General features: G+C 42.1%; 1 pseudogene; it reads left to right on the forward strand.

Annotated features, from left to right (window-relative positions):
- The first annotated feature begins 3,832 nt into the window (after nucleotides 1-3,832).
- On the forward strand, nucleotides 3,833-6,729 carry LOC140710836 (NANOG neighbor homeobox pseudogene; annotated as a pseudogene).
- Nucleotides 6,730-7,241: the final 512 nt, after the last annotated feature.

Raw genomic sequence — 7,241 nt, forward strand, 5'->3', positions numbered from 1 at the left:
ACCTGTAATCCCAGCTACTTGGGAAACTGAGGCAGGAGAACCGCTTGAACCCAGGAGGCAGAGATTGCAGTGAGCCGAGATGGCCCACTGCACTGCAGCCTGGGTGAGAGAGTGAGACTCTGTCTCAAAAAAAAAAGAAATAAGGTTGGAGAAAAATGCATGCAATGGATCACGGCAAGGAGTGTGTGTGCACTGATTATGTGGGGCTTTGTAGACCATGGCAAGGACTTTGGGCTTTTACTAAGCAAGATGGGGAGCCATTTGAGGGATTTTTAACGGGTGAGTGATGTAATATAACTTAATTTTAGGAGGGTCTGGCTGCTCTTTGGGCAACATCACATGGTGAAGAAGTTGTAACAGTAGCGGTAGTAGTAAGTATAATGGCATTTAGAAATCCAGGAAAATGAGACTTTAAAATGCATGTACCTTTTATCTATATGTCCCTGTTGACTTTTTTCCTACAAAATTTTAATGTGAGGCTGGGCACGGTGGCTCACATGTATAACCCCAGCACTTTGGGAGGCTGAGGTGGGAGGATTACTTGAGCCCAGGAGTTTGAGACGAGCCTAGGCAACATGTCAAAACCCCATCTCTACAAAAAATGCAAAAACTAGCTGGGCATGATGGCACATACCTGTAGTCCCAGATACATGGGAGGCTGAGGTGAGAGGATCACCTGAGCCTGTGGAGGTCGAGGCTGCAGTGACCCATGATCACGCTACTGCACTCCAGCTTGGGTGACAGTGAGACCTTGCCTCAAAAATAAAAAAAAAAGTGTTCTTAAAACCTCAAGTCATAGGAATGGTTCTTTAGTCTTTTCTTTATTATTATATCTATTATGTTATTTATTACTATATTATTCCCTCTTAGTTTTTTTTTTTTGAGATGGAGTCTCGTTCTGCTCCAAGCCAGTGGCATGATCTCGGCTCACTGCAATCTCTGCCTCCTGGCCTCAACCTCCTGAGTAGCTGGGATTATAGGCACATGCCACCACACCCAGCTAATTTTGGGGGGTTTTTTTTGTTTTTTTTTGTTTTTGAGACGGAGTCTCGCTCTGTCGCCCAGGCTGGAGTGCAGTGGCGTGATCTTGGCTCACTGCAACCTCACTGCAACCTCCACCTCCCAGGTTCAAGCAATTCTCCTGCCTCAACCTCCCAAGTAGCTGGGATTACAGGCTCCCACCACCACGCCCAGTTAATTTGTGTATTTTTAGTAAAGACAGGGTTTCACCATGTTGACCAGGCTGGTCTCGACCTCCTGCCCTCAGGTGATCCACCCGCCTCAGCCTCCCAAAGTGCTGGGATTATAGGCCACTGTGCCCGGCTTAGTTTTTGTATTTTTAGTAGAGACGGGATTTCACCGTGTTGGCCAGGATGGTCTCGATCTCCTGACCTCGTGATCCACCTGCCTCGACCTCCCAAAGTGCTGGGATTACAGGCGTGAGCCACCGCGCCTGGCCTCATTTAGTATTAAAGTGTTCTCATTACATACGCACACAAACTTAAATGTCTTTGCTTTACAGTATTGCTTGCTCAGCGAATATATATCATGAGAAAGGTCTGTCAGATTCATACAGTATACTTGAGCACCAATTATGTGTTTTGACACTACTGGGCACAAAGACAATAGAAAAGAAAAGGTGTAACAAATCCCCTGTCTGAGGTTAATAAGCCCCAGAGCAGCAATTTGGGCTTTTGTTTGGTTTGTCAATCTCGAAATGCATTTTCAGAACCTTGATAGGTGATTCTGTTAGCCCTGATGACATTCAAAGTCCTCATTTCAAATATTCAAGGTAGAAAATTCAAAACAGTTGTAAAACAAAAGAATTGGATTAGCAGACCCTTTTCATGAAATGAAATCTTACTTAGAAGCCTGATATGTAAAGCAGAAAAGCCAAGCTGCTCTGTTGGTGGGTATCTGGAAGCCTGCCTACTGTTGTGTTGTCACCCACCTGCATGGCCAGTGATGCCTAAGGCTCGTCTTCAAGCTTCCAGGTTTTACCAAGCACACTCTGAAAGTGAGTCTGTGTACGATCATTAGGGATAATAGAAGGAAATCAAGCAAAAACTTGCTCTTTATTTACAATAAACTCCATAAGGAATTTGAATTCTAAAGTTAACAAATCAATGAACTCCATGTAAAATAATCTTTACATGGGATAATGGAAAACAATCGATGGTCCTTTTCTTAAAAACCAATTTTTCCCCATTGCAATACCTTTTTTTATTTTATTTTTATTTTTTTTTAAGATGAGGTCTTGCTCTGTTTCCAAGGCTGGAGTGCAGTCATTCCCATGTAGTATGAACTTTTCCCAACTACTGCCATGACTCACGCCATTTTCAACGAATAGCAGCCCACTGCTCAAATGTTAATCCGCTTTGGCAACACCTACACAGACACACCCAGGATCAATACTTTGTATCTTTCAATCCAATCAAGTTGACACTCAGTATTAACCATCACAAACTTCTTTATAAACCGATATGGAGTGAGCTCCAATACATATTGTTAAATTTAAAAAGCAAGATTAAAGACTACCATTTGTGCAAAAAGGGGTGGGGATTAAAACACATATTTGCTTGAATAAGCATTAATTAACTCTTAAAGGATATTGTTAACATTGATTGCCTCTAGGGAAAAGAACTGGGTGGTTGGGGAGTAGGGGTGGGAGACTTTTTGCCATGTATTTTTTCTTTATACCTTTTGAGTTTTGAATCATGTGAATGAATTACGTATTCAGAAAAAATACGTATTATTTTTAAAAATAAAATTTCTCTCCATTTCAGCACTATAAACTCTGTACTAAAAAGTGTGCACGTGTGATAGAAACCACTTTTAGGAATAAAAAACCTATATATTCAACTACAATACTTTCAGATATCCCCTAGTCTCAAATAGATTCTTTTTTCTTTTTTTAAATTTTGTAAATTATTTCTTCCATGATGATTTGAATGGACTCTTTTTTTTTTTTGAGACAGAGTTTTGCTCTTGTCGCCCAGACTGGAGTGCAATGGCGTGATCTCGGCTCACTGCAACCTCCGTCTCCCAGGATTACAGGCATGGGCTACCATGCCCAGCCTGACTATCTTCCAACAAGTACAAATATTTCATAAATAATATCTGACCGTTTCTAGCCAATTGAGTAATTTGTTACATAATAAGCCACCTCACATCTTTCAACAAGAAATACATTAAATTTGAATAGTAAAGACATTACACAATGAATTAGGACACTTTTAAATTTTGTTTTAAATATCTGGGGGAGAGGACAGCACACGTCTACTTAATGAAGAGAAACATTTTTACAGTGCAGAGGTCTTTTATGTTTTTGCACCTATTATGCTTGAATTCATAGGGGATGGGTTCCAGCAGCCCAGACTCCTTTCCATTGGTTCTCACAAAGTACGCTTCTCTGGGTGGAGCAGCCTGGCACTTGAGTTGAACCCAGGTACCTCTCTTTTTGGCTTCCTTCTTTTTCTGATCATTTTCCCTCATGCGTTTCAGGAAGCTATCTTGGCTCTTAGAGTGCTTAATGTACTCAATCCGCACATTAATTCTCTTGGCAAGAATCTTGCCCTTAGCTTCTTTGTTTACAACAATGCCGACAGCATGCTGGTTAACATTGTAGACACAGTTTTGCCATGGTAACACTTATGGGACATTCCTTTTTGAATAGTATGCATTCCCTCGATGTCTCTATATGTGTATATATATATTTTTCTATATGTATATAGAATATATATAGAAATATATATAGTCCATAATGAACATATATTTTTCTATATACATATAGAAAAAAATACATATATATATATATTTTTTGAGATGAAGTCTCGCCCTGTTGCCGAGGCTGGAGTGCAGTGGTGAGATCTCGGCTCACTGCAACTTTCACCTCCCAGGTTCAAGTGATTCTCCTGCCTCAACCTCCTGAGCAGCTGGGACTACAGGCACATGCCACCACGCCCGGCTAATAATATCGCCTTTCTTATAGATTCACGTGTACATGGCCAAAGGAACAACTCCATATTTTCTTTTTTTTTTTTTTTAAGACAGAGTCTTGCTCTGTTGCCCAGGCTGGAGTGCAGTGGCGTGATCTTGGCTCACTGCAACCTCTACCTCCTGGGTTCAAGTGATTCTCCTGCCTCAGCCTGCCGAGTAGATGGGATTACAGGCGTCTGCCACCACGCCCAGCTAATTTTTGCATTTTTAGTAGAGATGGGGTTTTGCCATGTTGGCCAGGCTGGTCTTGAACTCGACCTCAAGTGATCCTCCCGCCTCAGCCGTTTTCTAAAAGGCCTAGAGAACATCTATAGGGTGCCTCTCTTACCCTTTGTATTCGTCATTTTGGCAAATTACTAGAAGATGGCAGTTCTGGCCGAAAGGAAGCTCTTTTTTTAAAAAAAGAATTGCACTTCCCACACAACACTGGCATATCAAATAGATTATTTACATCTAAGGACCTCGAGCAGAGCTGAGAATAGGGTAGGGTGAGTGAGACTCTTGCTTCATGTGCAAAATTTAAGGGGGTACCAAAAAATTCAGTTATCGAGAGGAATGATTTTTTGTTTGTTTTTGTGACAAGTCTTGCTGTCACCCAGGCTGGGGTGCAGTGGCACCTTCTCAGCTCACTGCAAGCTCCGCCTCCCGGGTTCATGCCATTCTGCCTCAGCCTCCCGTGTAGCTGGGACTACAGGTGCCCACCACCACGCCCGGCTAATTTTTTTGAATTTTTAAGTAGAGACGGGGTTTCACCGTGTTGGCCAGGACGGTCTCGATCTCCTGACCTCATGGTCCACCCACATCGGCCTCCCAAAGTGCTGGGATTACAGGCGTGAGCCACCACACCCAGTCTGAGGAATGATGTTTTAATGAAATATATAAAAAATCAAATTAATGCAAACGTCCATGATGAACAAAATATCAATATTTTTAATAAAGACAGGACCAGTAACAGTGCCATACTGAACCATATTGGAGCTTGAGGCAAAAGGCAAAATACAGGTTCCATATACAGGTTTTTATGTATTCTTGAATAATTAAATTTTTCCTGGAACATTAAAGGAGTTGAAAAAATATTGAAAAAGATAAATTACAATTCACAGCAATTAAGTTTAAAACATGTTATTTACACCAAAACTAGAATTTATTAAATTCTAATTTCTTGGCTTTAGTGGAAGCAAACTCATTCAAATTTTTTTTTTTCTTGATACGGTGTCTCGCTCTGTCGCCCAGGCTGGAGTGCAGTGGTGTGATCTCGGCTCACTGCAACCTGTGCCTCCCGGGTTCATGCGATTCTCCTGCCTCAGCCTCCCAAGTAGCTGGGACTACAGGTGCGTGCCACCACACTCAGCTAATTTTTGTATTTTTAGTAGAGATGGGATTTCACCATATTGGCCAGGCTGGTCTCAAACTCCTGACCTTATGATCTGCCCACCTCGGCCTCCCAAAGTGCTGGGATTACAGGCATGAGCCACCGAGCCCAGCCAGGAAATATTTTCATTAAAATCAGAAGCTTGGATCCTTTCAGACTGGCCAAGACAGTTCCTACAATTGTGACTTTTCTGAGGTAAAATCATCTGGCGCTGAGAACTTTTTTATTTCTAAAAATCAAACAGAGCCTCTAAGAGAGAAGACCCAAAGCAAAACAATCATGGATCTAAATCAGCAAGGGCTGGAAAGTGGTGGTAACTTCACAAAATTGAAAAGTTGGGATCTCGTTATACAGAAACAACCAGCTATGCCTTGTGATCAAAATCCAGAACAATCAAATGGAAATTACAGTGAAGATGAACAAAAGGGAAAGCAGAAATGGAGAGAAGGAGGAGGAGAAGCAGGTGGAAAGAGAGAGTGAGAAAAAGAAGAGGAAAATGAAAAGGAGCTGGAAGATGTACAGGAAAATAAAAAAGGAAAGGGAAAATGAGAAACAATATCCCAAGAAAAGATTAGTCAGCAAATCCCTCATGGACACTCTTTGGGCAAAGTTGAAGTGAAACAGGTGCCCCACGATACAAGAGAGTTTATCACTCTCATTTGAATTTGGCATGACACATATACAGATAAGTCAGTGGTTTTGTAAAAAGAGGAAGAAATGTAATAAAGAAATGTCCAAGAGAAAACATAAGAAAAAACATAAGAGATGGGGGGGGAGGTCTCTCTGGGTTGCCAAGGCTGGTCTCAAACTCCTGCCCTTGGGGGATCTTCTTCCCACCTTGGCCTCCAGAAGTGCTGTGATTACAAGCATGAGCCATTGTGCCTGGCTGAGACTTCTTTTCTTTTTCTTTTTCTTTTTTTTTTTTTCTGAGACCGAGTTTCGCTCTGTCTCCCAGGCTGGAGGGCAGTGGCGTGGTCTCAGCTCGCTGCAGCCTCCGCCTCCCAGGTTCAAGCGGTTCTGCTGCCTCAGCCTCCTGAGTCTAGCTAAGAAGTTTTATTTGACACCATTCTCACCAATAAATGGAGTTCTGAAAGGATAAACAAGAACATATTAACAATTGTTAATTCCGTGGGGTAGAACTAAATGAGGGGAGTGCAAAGGAGTTCCTAAATATCCTATTTTTACACTACTGTGGTTTTAAAGTTTTTATAATGGATGTTAATTGATTTCATTTCAGAAAAAAATCAATAAAGAAATTTCCAACCTCCAGAAGTGTTTTGAGACTGAAAGGGAAATCCATTGTAGAAGTTAATGGGTTCAGTGCATTCTGGAACTTGTCACTCTATCTCTAAATATCCCTTCCAGGCTGGGCGCGGTGGCTCACGGCTATAATCCCACCACTTTGGGAGGCCGAGGCTGGAAGATAACTCGAGATCAGGAGTTCGAGACCAGCCTGACCAACATGGTGAAACCCCATCTCTACTAAAACAACAAAATTAGTTGGGCATGGTAGCCCATGCCTGTAATCCCAGCTACTCGAGAGGCTGAAGCAGGAGAACTGCTTGTGCCCGGGACGGGGAGGTTGCAGTGAGCTGAGATCATGCCATTGCACTCCAACCTGGATGACAAAAGAGAAACTCTGTCTCTAAATAAATAAATAAACATCCCCTAAAAAAAAAAAAAAAAAAAAAAAAGTCAGAAGCTTGGCTGGGCACAGTGGCTCATGTCTGTAATCCCAGCATTTTGGGAGGCTGAGGTGGGAGGATCACTTGAGGTCAGGAGTTCGAGACCAGCCTGGCCAACGTGGTGAAACCCCGACTTTACTAAAAATACAAATAATTAGCCGGGAGTGGTGGCGCATGCTTGTAAT

This window comes from Chlorocebus sabaeus, chromosome X, assembly GCF_047675955.1.
Source record: "Chlorocebus sabaeus isolate Y175 chromosome X, mChlSab1.0.hap1, whole genome shotgun sequence".
NCBI lineage: Eukaryota > Metazoa > Chordata > Mammalia > Primates > Cercopithecidae > Chlorocebus > Chlorocebus sabaeus.